Genomic DNA, 14,278 nt, shown 5'->3' with positions numbered 1-14,278 from the left:
TGAACACATTTGAGTTTCGCCGATTGCCCCAGTGGTATCTTTTAGGGCAAATGCATTTAGAGCTGCTTGATGTGTCTATTTGTCTGTCTCCTTGGTGTCCTTCGGTCTGGAATGATTTCTCCATTTTTAAAATTCTAATCACCTTGATACTTTGGAAGATTTCAGGCCAGTTATTTTATTGACTGTCCTAGGATTTAGGTTTGTCTAATGTTTCCTCCACTACTCCATTACAAACTCCAATCTTTTGGCCACCTGATGCGAAGAACTGACTCATTGGAAAAGACCTTGATGCTGGGAAAGATTGATGGCAGGAGGAGAAGGGGATGACAGACGATGAGATGGTTGGATAGCATCACCAACTTGATGGACATGAGTTTGAGCAAGCTCCAGGAGTTGGTGATGGACAGGGAAGCCTGGTATGCTGCAGTCCCTGGGATTGCAAAGAGTCACACATGACTGAGTGACTGAACTGAACTGAATGTTTCCTTGTGATTAGGTCATGTATCTTTAGCAGGAATATGATGGAGAGGACACTGTGTTCTGAGGCCAATTTCTTCAAGCATCTTATGCTTGCAACATGTTTCTTTTAATAGGGAACAGTATTTGCAAAACAAGTTTTGGTGCCAGTGGTGCTCACTGCTACTATGTAGACCATTTATGTTATTGCTTTAGTCACTAAGTTGTGTCTGACTCTTTTGTGACCCCATAGACTGAAGCCCACTAGGCTCCTCTGTCCATGGGTTTCTCCAGGCAAGAATACTGGAGTGGGGAGCCATTTCCTTCTCCAGCGGTTCTTCCCAATCCAAGGATTGAACCCACATATACTGCCTATTAGTAGGCAGATTCTCTACCACTGAGCCACCAGGGAAGCCCACGTAGGATATTTATGTTGTTCAGTCACTATGTCATGTCAGATTCATTGCAAACCATGGACTGCAGCATGCCAGGCTTCCCTGTCCATCACTCTCTTTAGGAGTTTGCTCAAATTCATGTTCTTTGAGCACATTTGTAGCTACAGATAAAAATAAAAGTTACACCTGTGTGTAGTATATGTGTTTGTGTACACACACATGCACATATACATCTACACGCATGTACACACATTCCCTAGCAATATCTATTGGGAGGCTCTTGAAGAGCATCACTCCTAGCAGCGTAATTTTAGCAATGTTTTAAGCTTTAATAATGTCAGAAGCAGGGATACTGTAAACTTATAAGATCATTATTTGAAACATTGACTATTTAAATCTCTTTTACATTTATTTCATTTAGAAAATTTTGAATATAAGTTTTTAATTTTTTGGTCAATGTTTTCCATCTTCAGAAAGACTAAGAAAATGAAAACTTTATAGTTCAAAATTCACAAACTCAACACATATGAAAGAAATGTAAAAAATTAATCTTTAAAATGGGGATTAGATTTCAACATATGAATTTTGGGAGGGACACATTCAATTCTGTAGCAGTTAATATTTTTCTTATTTCACCTTTGCTTTCTCAAATTTCAACAGGTCATTTGTTTATTAAAATGTATAAATTTAGGTAAGATGAACATGGCATACTCCTAAAGTAATTTTAAAATCAATGTAAATTTTTAAACATTTTAATCATACATATAAAGAGCTGCAAATGACATAATTTCTGGCTTCCTGTAAAATATTGACATTTTATAATAAAAACATTGCATCCCTTCTTATAATGTATTTAATGGAATGTAAAAACCATAGTGATTTTATACTTACCATTATTCACTTAAAAAAAATACATGAATAAACTGTTCCTGAACAGTTGCAAGTTTTCATGTCCCTTCTTTTCCTTGATGTTGTATTTCCATTTCTCTTCCCCTTCAAATTTTTAAATTAACCTAATATAGTTTTACACTTAAAAGTCTTTTGTTAATCATTCTTTCATACATCCCTGCAACAAAAATATGCACATAATTTGTAATATAGTTTGTACTTTCCCTTAATTATTATAGCTTTTAACTGTTAACATTTTTTTTTTCTGTACTGGATTCCTATTTAATATGCAATTTATCAGTATGTATGCATTTTAATATGTGTATATACATAGCAAATTTGTCCACTTATTAACTCAAAAAATAAGATTTGTTGGAAGTTATGGGTTTGTGAGGTGGATCAGAGTGGTTCACACTGTGAGTGGATCACAGTGCCAGGATTCAAGGAGGCTCCTGAGAGTTGCAGCATCTCTTTGCTTTGGGCTTCAGAGGGAGCTCAGCATAGAGAGACTTCAAATGGGCAAGAGGCACATCACTTTTGTGTATGATGGGAGAAGGAAGGCTGGGAGAGGGGAGGAGGGGGATGAGAGCTACCACGATGCCAGCCTCTACTGCAGTGTGTCTAGTACCTCCTGAAGCATCATGCTTCAACCCGAAAACCACTGTCATCAAGACAAACACACAGGTATGATCTTGGTACATAAATGTCCATTGGAAAGAGAGGTGCTGTATTTATTGCTTGCTTTTGCTGCTCATTACCTGGCAGGCTTCTTTTTCCTCATCACTTTGTCGATGGGCTCACTCAGTGGTTAGGTTTATTTTAAGTACTGGTCTCTGTGCTGAACACTAGAGGGATAAAGGTGAGTTAGACCTGGCCCCTGCTGACTAGATGTTCACAATCAAGAAGGAAGACATAAGTCCACTGTTCCTGTGGATGGGATCTTACAGGGGACAAGAGAGCATTTATGGCTGGGGGACAAGAAAGAAAGTGTTCATGGGAAAGACCTCATTTTAATTGGCCCTTGGGAAAGTGCATAGGGTTTGAATATTCCAAGAGGGTAGGAAAACAACACTTTAGAAAGAGGTGAGGAGAATTAAAAAATCTGGATCACTCCTTAATTGGTGTCTGCCAGCCATCAATCACTGTCTTGATCAAAGTCCCATGGTGACATTCAGAATGGTATCAAGTGATAGGTGATAAAATGCCCAAGACAAATATAGGTGCTTTAATTGCAATATACATTAACGCAATTAACATAATCATGGTGTTGGTAGGAGATTGCATCTTGCTCTAAAGTGCAGTAATCTGCACTGTAAAACCGTAACAGCTGCGTCTGGCTTCTTGTTTTGTGCTTTTGACATGATCGTCAACTCTTGGAGACAGGTTTTCTTATTACTTGCATTAAAAAGGAAACCAAGGGCCTTGGAAGGTGAGGTCTCTCGCCTCAGGACCACAGACGGGAAGCAACAAAGTTGGAAATCACAACCAGGCATGTCCAACTCAGAACCCTGTGCTCCGGACAGCTCACTGGCCTCCTTCTCTTGCACCTCCGTGAAACCCCAGCGTGACTGTAAATTCTGTGCACAGCTCACCTGCCCAGGCTCCCTTCATGCAATTCTGTTTGAGTTGCTGACTGATGAGTGATTGGTTCTGCAGCTGTTGTCATAGTGGTTGTGACTGGCCAAGGGTGGCTGCTTGGAGAACAGAAAGCAGAAGAGGCCACTGTCATAGGGACACAGGACAATGGAGGATATGTTTATTGTTTGGGAACCAACTGACTGCTGAGTGCATCCTCAGTAGTTCATTCTCTCATTCATTCAACAAATATTCATTGAGACCTATTATTTGCAAGACTCTTGCTAAGTACTGGAAATATAAAAAGAAAATGCTCAATACAGGGGTTTATTGGGGAGAGGGTAATTCAGACAAGGAGACTCTGAACATCAGACTCAGAGGACTCCGCTCCCGCTTCCTTAGATTTCCATCACCCCCTACCTCCTTTGGCCACCTGATGCAAAGAGCTGACTCATTAGAAAAGCCCCTGATGCTGGGAAAGACTGAAGGCAGGAGGAGCAGGGGATGGCAGAGGATGAGATGGTTGGATGGCACCAATGACTCAGCGGACAGGAGTCTGAGCTATCTCCGGGAGATGGTGAAGGACAGGGAAGCCTGGCGTGCTGCAGTCCATGGGGTTGTAAAGTCAGACATGACTAAATGACTGAACAACTACCTCCTTCGTTCATCCTTTTTCTCATTACATCTTTAAGAGCCTGTGTTCACATCATGATGTCTGTTTATGGACTCAGGAACTGAAGCTCAGGTTAGAGAACGTATCTGGGTACAAACAGTCAAGGGGCAACTATAATGGAACCCAGATTCCAGACGTCTGTCTGGGCTGGAGTTTGACCAGCAGCTATGTACCAGCAGCTGCGTTTGCACAAACCCTGCTCATCTTGATTTGTTTTTCTGAGCTGAGCAGAGTTATCTTTATCCCATTTCCTGTGCATCCTCATATCTGCATGCTCTGCTGTAGAACTGCCGCAGATTGATGGGGAGGTGCTTGAGTGCTGCTGGAGACCAAGTGGGTGTTACATGCCCTCTGTCCATTTCTATAACAGGAAAACTTTGAATTTTGCAGCCCCAATAGGTCAAAGATTGTGGACCTACTGGAGAGATTCTAGTTTTAAAAAACTTTTTTTGTTTTTAATTAAAGAAGTATGTATAAAATGGCTTCTCAGGTGGCTCAGTGATAAAAAAAAAATCCGCCTGCAGTGCAGAAGACTGTCCCCAATGCGGGAGACTCCAGTTGGATCCCTGGGTTAGGAAGATCCCCTGGAGAAGGAAATGGCAACCCACTCCAGTATTCTTGCCTGGAGAATCCCATGGAGCCTGGTGGGCAACAATCCATGGGATCACAAAGAGTCAGACACAACTGAACAATTGGGCATGCACATGTATAAAATATAATGGGAATTAGAAGGACACTGCTCTCTGTTTTGAAGGGGGCTCTTGGGGATGGTGTCTGGGGCTGCACTATTGAACTGCAGTGACCTGAATGAGATGGGAAGCAAGTCACAAAAAGCAAACGTGTGGAAGACAGCTGGAGTTTTGAATAGTTCAGACAACTGTTGTTCAGTTGCTCAGTCTTGTCTGACACTTTGTGAGCTCCTGGACTGTAGCATGCCAGGCTTCCCTGTCCTTCACCATCTCCTGGAGTTTGCTCAAACTCATGTCCATTGAGTCGGTGATGCTAGCCAACCATCTCATCCTCTGTCATCCCCTTTTCCTCCTGCTTTCAATCTTTCCGAGCATCAGGGTCTTTTCCAAAGAGTTGGCTCTTCTCATCAGGTGGCCAATTGCAACTGAGGTAAGAACTGGCCTGAGGCCACGTGTGGATGAGAATTGCAGCTGGGGCTAAAATCCAGGTCTCAGAGCTTCAGGCCAGGATGCCTAAGGCCTCCAGCTTCATGGTTCCAAGACTGCGCGGGCCCGGCTGCCAAAAAGAGACAGCCTGCAACCCCAGCTCCTCAGACTTGACAGGCACACATGGACAAAAGCTTTGGGCAGCTCTTGTCTGCCTCTCTCTGTCAACTCCCTAGGCGTCTGCTGGTGACCCTGGCCCTGGGTTGTTTACAAGTGCCGCGCCCACCTGGCTCAGAGTGTGGCCAGACTTGTGGTCCCTGTCACAGGCGGAGGACGCTTATCTCCATCTCCTGACAGCGGCTCTGGAGGGGCACCCAGGGCTCTCTTCAAGCTCTCCACTAGCCGCTGGCCCCCTTGGTTGGAAATTCAGCACCATTTCAGAGAGAAAATTGCCTCAGGGTTCTTGTTTTAGATTCACACGCCTGCAGTGCAGCTGACAAGCTGGGAGGAAGCTCAGTTTTCAGGCACCCCAGGAAATCCCCCTTGCTCCCGCAAACCCCTGCTCCCCTGGGCGGAGCTCAGAGGGGGCTTGCCCATGGGGTTAGATTGGCTGAGCATTGCCTCAGCTGCAAACACTCTCCTCCCCTGGGCAGAGCTCAGAAGGGCCACGCCCACAGGGTTTGATTGGATGAGCATTGCCTCAGCCACAAATCCCCTCATCCCCTGGGCGGAGCTCAGAGGGGCCACGCCTGCAGGGTTTGATTGGCTGAGCGTTGGCTCAGCCGCAGGGCTGCTCCTGCCTCAGGAGATGCCAGGGGTCCCCAGGCAACGCCCAGAGAGGACCATGATGAAGGAGGGAGAATGGGGCAGCCCGAGCAAGTGGGGATCTGGAGGAGGGCCTGGCAAGAGGAGAGGTGTGGCGCTGCAGGGGGCTGTACCGTGGCCCTGGGGAGGCTGAGCGCACGTGACATCTGAGCTCTGGGTGGGCAGGTGACTGGCATCTGGGAAGGGCGATCCAGGTGACAAGGCTGCAGCTGCAGGCGTGGGAGCCCTGGATGGAACTGGCACATGCAGTGGATCGGGTTTGAAGAAAGTTTCAGCCATTCCGAACAGTTTGTTATTGCTGTTTAGTGGCTAAGTCATGTCTGACTCTGCAACCCCATCGACTGCAGCCCTCCAGGTCCTCTGTCCATGGGATTTTTCAAGCAGGAAATACTGGACTGGGTTGCCATTTCCTCCGCCAGGGCATCTTCCCGACCCAGGGATTGAACCTGGGTCTCCTGCATTAGCAGGTGGATTCTTCACCGCTGAGCCACCAGGGAAGCCCTTCTGAACAGTTAGCATGTGTGTGCGCTCAGTCGTTTCAGTCGCTCCAACTCTTCGTGACCCCATGGACCATAGTCCACCAGGCTCCTCTGTCCATGGGTTTCTCCAGGCATGAATACTGGAGTGGGTTGCCACGCCCCCCTCCTAGTCTGAACAGTTTACAATTCTTTAAACATCACATCCACTCTTTGCTTCTGGCTTCTTTCCCTCCCACATAGTCCTTCACCTGACCGAATCCTACCTTTCCTCAGGGATGTAGCTAAGACATCACCTCCGGTGATGTGACCAGCTAAGCCAGCTCCTCTCCCTGCTCCTGGCTGCATTGGGAGCCTCTTCTTGGTGTCCCCTCAGCACCCCCTTCTCTCTGCCACATACTCATCTCAGGGTCTTATAATCACCCATAATTGCCCAGGCAGAGTTCACTGAGGGGGGGGAACAGTGTTTTGTTTGATCGAGCCCTAACCTGTGGACTGCACCTTAGCCGTGCACGACTCAGGATGTCTATTGATCAAAGTGGGCAGGGACCCGCCTGTGGTCTCAGGAAGGAGGAGGGAGCTGTATTGTTGAGGTCAGTCCCAGGTCAGGGGACCTGGAGCCTGGTGACTTGGTGATGGTTTCTCCTTCTTGAGCTGGGTCACCTGCAGTCTGACCTGGAACTGGCCAGGAGTCAGTGCTCGATGTAGGACAGAGGTGGTCATTGAGGGGAAAGAGGAGGGAGCCAGAGGGACTCAGCACCTGGCAGAGTCTGAAGCCATCTGTTTCCTCCCACTAGAATTCCACTGCCCTTTAGCACTACTAGGCTTGAGAGAAGGCAGAGGCTGGGCTGATGGAGAAGATGGGTGCTGTGATGAGGATGGAGAGAAAAGGCTCATGTGCTCTGTGCTTTGAGCCTCAGGCTCAGATGAACCTGACACAGAAATGCCCAGAGGGCCTGCTTGGTCCTCTCCCCTCCTCAGCCATCCTCTCCCTGCTGCAGGGAGTGCTTCACTATGGGTACCAGCTTGATCCTTTCCTGAGTCTAGGGCCCATTATCCACACCTAGTTCTTGGTGCTTTCGAGCTCCAAAAGGTCAGAGACAATGTCTGTTTTTCTGCCTGCTGTGTCCTCACTGCTGGGCAGAGTCCTGGCACAGAGAAGTTTCTGGTAGCCATATGCGGGATACAAGATTTAAAAAATGATGCACAGCTATTGACTGCCTCCTACAAGCCAGGTACCGTGCTAAGTGTCTTATGTAAGTTTCCTGATTTAGACAGTACAAACGCTTTGAGATCAGTATCCCAGTGTTACCACTTGGCGTCCAGGCCAGAAAGCTTAGGTAACTTACCTGAAGTCACACAGCCAGGAAGTCACAGAGCTAGGATGGCGGCCAGGTCTGTGTCCCATGTACCCACTGCCTGGTCTGCTGCACCCGCCTTTGCTATGGTGAGGCTGAGACTCAGAACCTGGGCCCTCCTTTCTCCCTGTTCCCTGTGTTCAGGCAGTAAGACAATCCTTTCTGTCCTACCTTCATCATGTAGCTCAACTCTTTCTCTCTTACTTCTACTCTAGCACCCTGGGGAGTTCCTGAGTGCTTCCCTTGGACTCCACCACCCCCATGTGAGCCCCTGCTTCAGTCCATCTTGCTAGAGAAATTCACCGCTTTAGGGCATCTCCTCTGCTCAGAAACCAGGAGGTGGGGGGAACCTCCCTGTAGTCCTAGGAAGCAGTCAGCACTTCATCTGTAGACACCTAGCTTTCTCTTCCTGCCCCCAGCCCACCCCACCTACCTGTGACCAGTCCATAGCTCTTTCTGGAACCTCTTTACTGAAGTCTCCTTCCTTCCTTCACATAAAGTCTCACAATCCAGTCCTTCAAAGCTGAGTAGCCTCCTTGGCTTCCTTTCCTAACACCCCTAGTGTAGAGTTAGTTAAATCCATCTCCTTGCAGTACTTTCTAGGTTATCGTTAGTATTGAGTTGCCTAGAATAGCTCCTTTTTCCTGCCTTGGAATGACTCTGATTCTTGTCTTCTGCACCACTAATTAAAAGTGAACTAAAAATAAAACCACTGTATTAAAGTGGCAAAAAATAAAATAAATACAATGAAAATAGAATGCTTTCTCCGTTTCCTCACAGCAGCAGCCACTTTCTCTTATCCCAAAAGGGAAGCTTTCTCCACTTTCAAATTATTCTCATTTTAATTGCCTCTGGTCTTAAAAAACAAACAAACAGAAAAACAGGACTGTTCAAGTTTATGTTTGTTGGGTCTAAGTGATAATCCTTTTAAATTCTATAATTAGGTGCATATGTGGTTAAAAGAGATTTCTCTGAGTTAGATTTGTAATGATAGTTTTTCAAGTTTTTAGAAGAGTTTTAAGATTTATGTGAACTGGAATAAGACATTCCTGTTAAGATAGGTTTTTAGCTCATTCAAATGAAGCCTTAAGAACTAAAATAAAAATTAGCCATAAAAAGATAAGAATTCGGCCTCTACACCAGGATGTAGAGGAGAAGAGGGCTGGAAGGATTGTTAGTAATCACCCTTGTGATGAAAAATAGTGGGCCTATTTCAAGTTCATGACTGGTTTAGAAGTCACCAGGGAGCTGAGGTCACAGAGGGAACAACTTGCAGGGAATCTGAGGTGCGACAGTGCCCATGGGGAGAGAAGAGGTGACGCTGTGCTCACCTGGGCCACATGTGACACACAATGAGGAAAACCTGGCAGGTGGGTGAAGGCTGGGTGTCGACTGCTGGGACGAAGAGAGGTCTCTGCAGCTGCTGAAAAGAGAGGTCGTGTCCTCTTGCAGACTTTTTCCATAAGCCCTATGAACCTCATCTATCCCACAGAAGATCTGAGTGAGGGGAAAAGGAGCCATGTGGGAGGGATGAGATGAGAAACCCTGCCCCAGCCCCCCTCCACTTCCGCTACAGAATGATAGGTCTAATCTGGGGCCCTGGAGAAGGGCTGCCCTCCTGTCCATGGTCACTGGGGATTGAATACTCAGGGCATCAACTGAAGGAAGGGAGAGGGGAGGACCACTCCTCCTCCTGGGGGAAGGGAGGGATCAGGTCCTGGGCCCACAGTGGCAGAAGGGAGGAGGCAGGAACACCTGGAGGACCACACTGCAGGAAGCCAGGGATGAGGTACAGGGTTCAGTTCTGATTAGGGATCTAAGGGCAGTTCCTAATCAGGATTCCAGAGAAGGCACCTCCCTAAGGAGATTTCAGTGACAAATAGAGCAGAGAGAGAGGGACAGGAGAGCCCAAGAGTATGGAAGGAGACCCTTTCTGAGTCACAAAGGGAAGACCGAACTTGGAGTCAAACAGACGTTGCCCTGGTACACCCTAGACACAAGCTGTCTCTACAGGAATGTTGAAGACTATGGTATGCTGAGGGTAACTACAGCAACAAGTCGCACCCCAGCCCAGCCCCTGACACTGGAGACCCAGCCAAAGGGAAGGCATGTCCACAAAAACTATTTACCCCAGCCTCTCCTGTCCTACACGTTCATGTTGTGCTCTCAGCAAAATATCATGAGGTGTTTGAAAAGGCAAGGAAAAGCAGCACTTCCCTTCCCTCTGAGAAAAAAAACAAAAACACACCCGAGACAGCAATCAACAGAACTCAACCCAGATATGACATATCTGCCAGGGAATTTTAAATAACTATGATTAATATTCTGAAGGCCCAGATGGTTTCACTGGTGAGTGACATCAAACATTTAAGGAAGAAGTAATATCAATTCTACACAAATTCTTCCAGTAAATAGAAACAGGAACACTTATAAACTCACTTTATTTATTTTTTAACTTTTTAATTTTGTATTGGGAAATGCAGAGTTCCAAAGAATAGCAAGAAGAAATAAGAAAGCCTTCTTCAGTGATCAGTGCAAAGAAATAGAGGAAAAGAACAGAATGGGAAAGACTAGAGATCTCTTCAAGAAAATTAGAGATCCCAAGGGAACATTTCATGCAAAGATGGGCTTGATAAAGGACAGAAATGGTATGGACCTAACAGAAGCAGAAGATATTAAGAAGAGGTGGCAAGAATACACAGAAGAACTGTACAAAAAGGATTTTCATGACCCAGATAATCACGATGGTGTGATCACTCATCTAGAGCCAGACATCCTGGAATGTGAAGTCAAGTGGGCCTTAGAAAGCATCACTATGAACAAAGCTAGTGGAGGTGATGGAATTCCAGTTGAGCTGTTTCAAACCCTGAAAGATGATGCTGTGAAAGTGCTGCACTCACTATGAGTGTGAGTGAATGTGTGCACTCACTATGTGTGAATGTGCCAGCACATTTGGAAAACTCAGCAGTGGCCACGGGACTGGAAAAGGTCAGTTTTCATTCCAATCCCAAAGAAAGGCAATGCCAAAGAATGCTCAAACTACCGCACAATTGCACTCATCTCACACGCTAGTAAAGTAATGCTCAAAATTCTCCAAGCCAGGCTTCAGCAATATGTGAACCGTGAACTTCCTGATGTTCAAGCTGGTTTTAGAAAAGGCAGAGGAACCAGAGATCAAATTGCCAACATCCGCTGGATCATGGAAAAAGCAAGAGAGTTCCAGAAAAACATCTATTTCTGCTTTATTGACTATGCCAAAGCCTTTGACTGTGTGGATCACAATAAACTGTGGAAGATTCTGAAAGAGATGCGAATACCAGACCACCTGACCTGCCTCTTGAGAAATCTGTATGCAGGTCAGGAAGCAACAGTTAGAAATGGACATGGAACAACAGACTGGTTCCAAATAGGAAAAGGAGTGTGTCAAGGCTGTATATTGTCACCCTGCTTATTTAACTTATATGCAGAGTACACCATGAGAAACGCTGGACTGGAAGAAACACAAGCTGGAATCAAGATTGCCAGGAGAAATATCAGTAACCTCAGATATGCAGATGACACCACCCTTATGGCAGAAAGTGAAGAGGCGCTAAAAAGCCTCTTGAAGAAAGTGAAAGAGGAGAGTGAACAAGTTGGCTTAAAGCTCAACATTCAGAAAAAGAAGATCATGGCATCCGGTCTCATCACTTCATGGGAAATAGATGGAGAAACAGTGGAAACTGTGTCAGACTTTATTTTTTTGGGCTCCAGAATCACTGCAGATGGTGACTGCAGCCATGAAATTAAAAGATGCTTACTCCTTGGAAGAAAAGTTATGACCAACCTAGATAGCATATTCAAAAGCAGAGACATTACTTTGCCGACTAAGGTCCATCTAGTCAAGGCTATGGTTTTTCCAGTAGTCATGTATGGATGTGAGAGTTGGACTGTGAAGAAGGCTGAGCACCGAAGAATTGATGCTTTTGAACTGTGGTGTTGGAGAAGACTCTTGAGAGTCCCTTGGACTGCAAGGAGATCCAACCAGTCCATTCTGAAGGAGATCAGCCCTGGGATTTCTTTGGAAGGACTGATGCTAAAGCTGAAACTCCAGTCCTTTGGCCACTTCATGTGAAGAATTGACTCACTGGAAAAGACTGATGCTGGCAGGGATTGGGGGCAGGAGGAGAAGGGGACGACAGAGGATGAGATGGCTGGATGGCGTCACTGACTCAATGGATGTGAATCAGAGTGAACTCCAGGAGTTGGTGATGGACAGGGAGGCCTGGTGTGCTGCGATTCATGGGGTTGCAAAGAGTCGGACACGACTGAGCGACTGAACTGAACTGAACTGATAGTCAGTTAACAGTGTTGTGTTAGATTCAGGTGAATAGCAAAGGGATTCAGTACATATACATGTATCATTTCTCCCCCAAACTCCTCTCCTATCCAGGATGCCACATATCATTGAGCAGAGTTCCATGTACTCTACAGTAGGTTCTTGTTGTTTATTCCATTTTACATATAGCAGCGTGCACAGGTCCATCGCAAACTCCCTAACTGTCCCACCCCACCGGCAGCCATTATTTTGTTCTCTGTCTCTTTCTGTTTTGTAAGTAAGTTCATTAGTATCAATTCTTTTTAGATTCCACATAGAAGGGATGTCATACAGTATTTCTCCTTCTCTATCTGACTGACTTCACTCAGTATGACACTCTCTAGGTCCATCCACGTTGCTGCAAATGGCATTATTTCATTCTTTCTAATGGTTGAGTACCATTGCATTGTGTATATGGACCACACTTTCTTTATCCACTCCTCTGTCGATGGACATTTAGGTTGCTTCCATGTCTTGGTTACTGTAAACAGTGCTGCAGTGAATATTGGAGTGCATGTGTCCTTTTGGATCATGTGTTTCTCTGGATGTATGCCCAGGGGTGGGATTGCAGGGTCATATGGTAGCTCTATTTCTAGGTTTTTAAGGAACCTCCATAGTGATCGCCATAGTAGCTGTGCCAATTTACATTCCCACCAACAATGTAGGAGGGTTCCCTTTTTGCCACATCCTCTCCAGCATTTATTGTCTAAACTCACTTTATAAGGTTAACATCTCCCTAAGTCTCATGAATATAAGGCAACAATCCTTAAGAAAATACTGGTAAATCAAAGTCTTCAGTACATAAAAGGTGATACATCATGTCCAAGTGGGACTCATCTTGAGTTCAACACTGGTTTCACATTTGGAGTTTGAAGAAATTAATTCACTTATTATGAGGCTAAAGAAGACGAACTTTATATGACCATCTCAGTCAGTTCAGTTCAGTTCAGTCGCTCAGTTGTGTCCAGTGCTTTGCAACCCCATGGACTGCAGTACGCCAGGCCTCCCTGTCCATCACCAACTCCCGGAGTTTATTCAAACTCATGCCCATTGAGTCAGTGATGCCATCCAGCCATCTCATCCTCTGAGATGCTAAAGAAGATGAACTCTATATGATCATCTCAATAGAGGCAAAAAAAAGCATTTGGCAAAATTTAGCACATATTCATGATATAAACTTAAGCAATTTAGGAATAGTAGAGAACTTCCTTCACCTAATAAGGAGTGGCAGGGGATCCTAGGATCAAATACAACCTGTGATGAATGTGAATTGAACTGCATACAATCATGTTACACAACCTTGGTGGAGGTGGTAGGGAATAAGGACCTAAGAAACTTTGGATGGATGCTTTAAGGATAAAGATGGAAAAGAACTACTGATCAATGCTGTACTCTGATTGGCAAGTTTCTTTCTCACTGAATGTAGGTTGCTGCTGCTGCTAAGTCACTTCAGTTGTGTCCGACTCTGTGTGACCCCAGAGACAGCAGCCGACCAGGCTCCCGGTCCCTGGGATTCTCCAGGCAAGAACGCTGGAGTGGGTGAATATAGGCTAGCAGTTCCGAAATTGCTATATGGCTGCTAGGGTTTAACAGGTATGGCTTCCCTGGTGGCTCAGTGGTAAAAATTTGCCTGCCAATGCAGGAGATGTGGGTTCAATCCCTGGGTCAGGAAAATCCCCCAGAGAAGGAAATGGGAACCCACTGCAGTATTCTTGACTGGTGAATTCCATGGATGGAGGAGCCTGCTGGTCTATGGTCCATGGGGTCACAAAAGAGTTGGAAGTGACTCAGTTTCTAAACAACAACAACATAAGCCGTAGTTAATAAGAGTGGAGTTTCTCACTGTCAGAGAAAGAAAATACTGATAAGCAAGAGGGATGAAGGTAAGAATGAACCCTGAGTTGCTGGATTAGATTTAGGGATATCAATATGAACTCCTACTTATTTTGATATGTTAGTGAGTGTACCACTAGTAATGGAAATAGTTATGTGCAGCTACAGAATAAAAATTATTCTAAAGCTAGTTAAAAAATGGTAAGGATAACTTTATTAGGACTATTACAATAGGGGTAGTTCAATAGAGAAGATAGATTGCACTCAACTCTTTACACAGCAAATACAGCTGGGGACATATAGCCAACAGAGTAAGGGGGTCAGTGGATG

The sequence above is a fragment of the Capricornis sumatraensis genome, chromosome 1 (assembly GCF_032405125.1).
Source record: "Capricornis sumatraensis isolate serow.1 chromosome 1, serow.2, whole genome shotgun sequence".
Taxonomy (NCBI): Eukaryota; Metazoa; Chordata; class Mammalia; order Artiodactyla; family Bovidae; genus Capricornis; species Capricornis sumatraensis.
Note: the sequence above shows the minus strand (reverse complement) of the source record.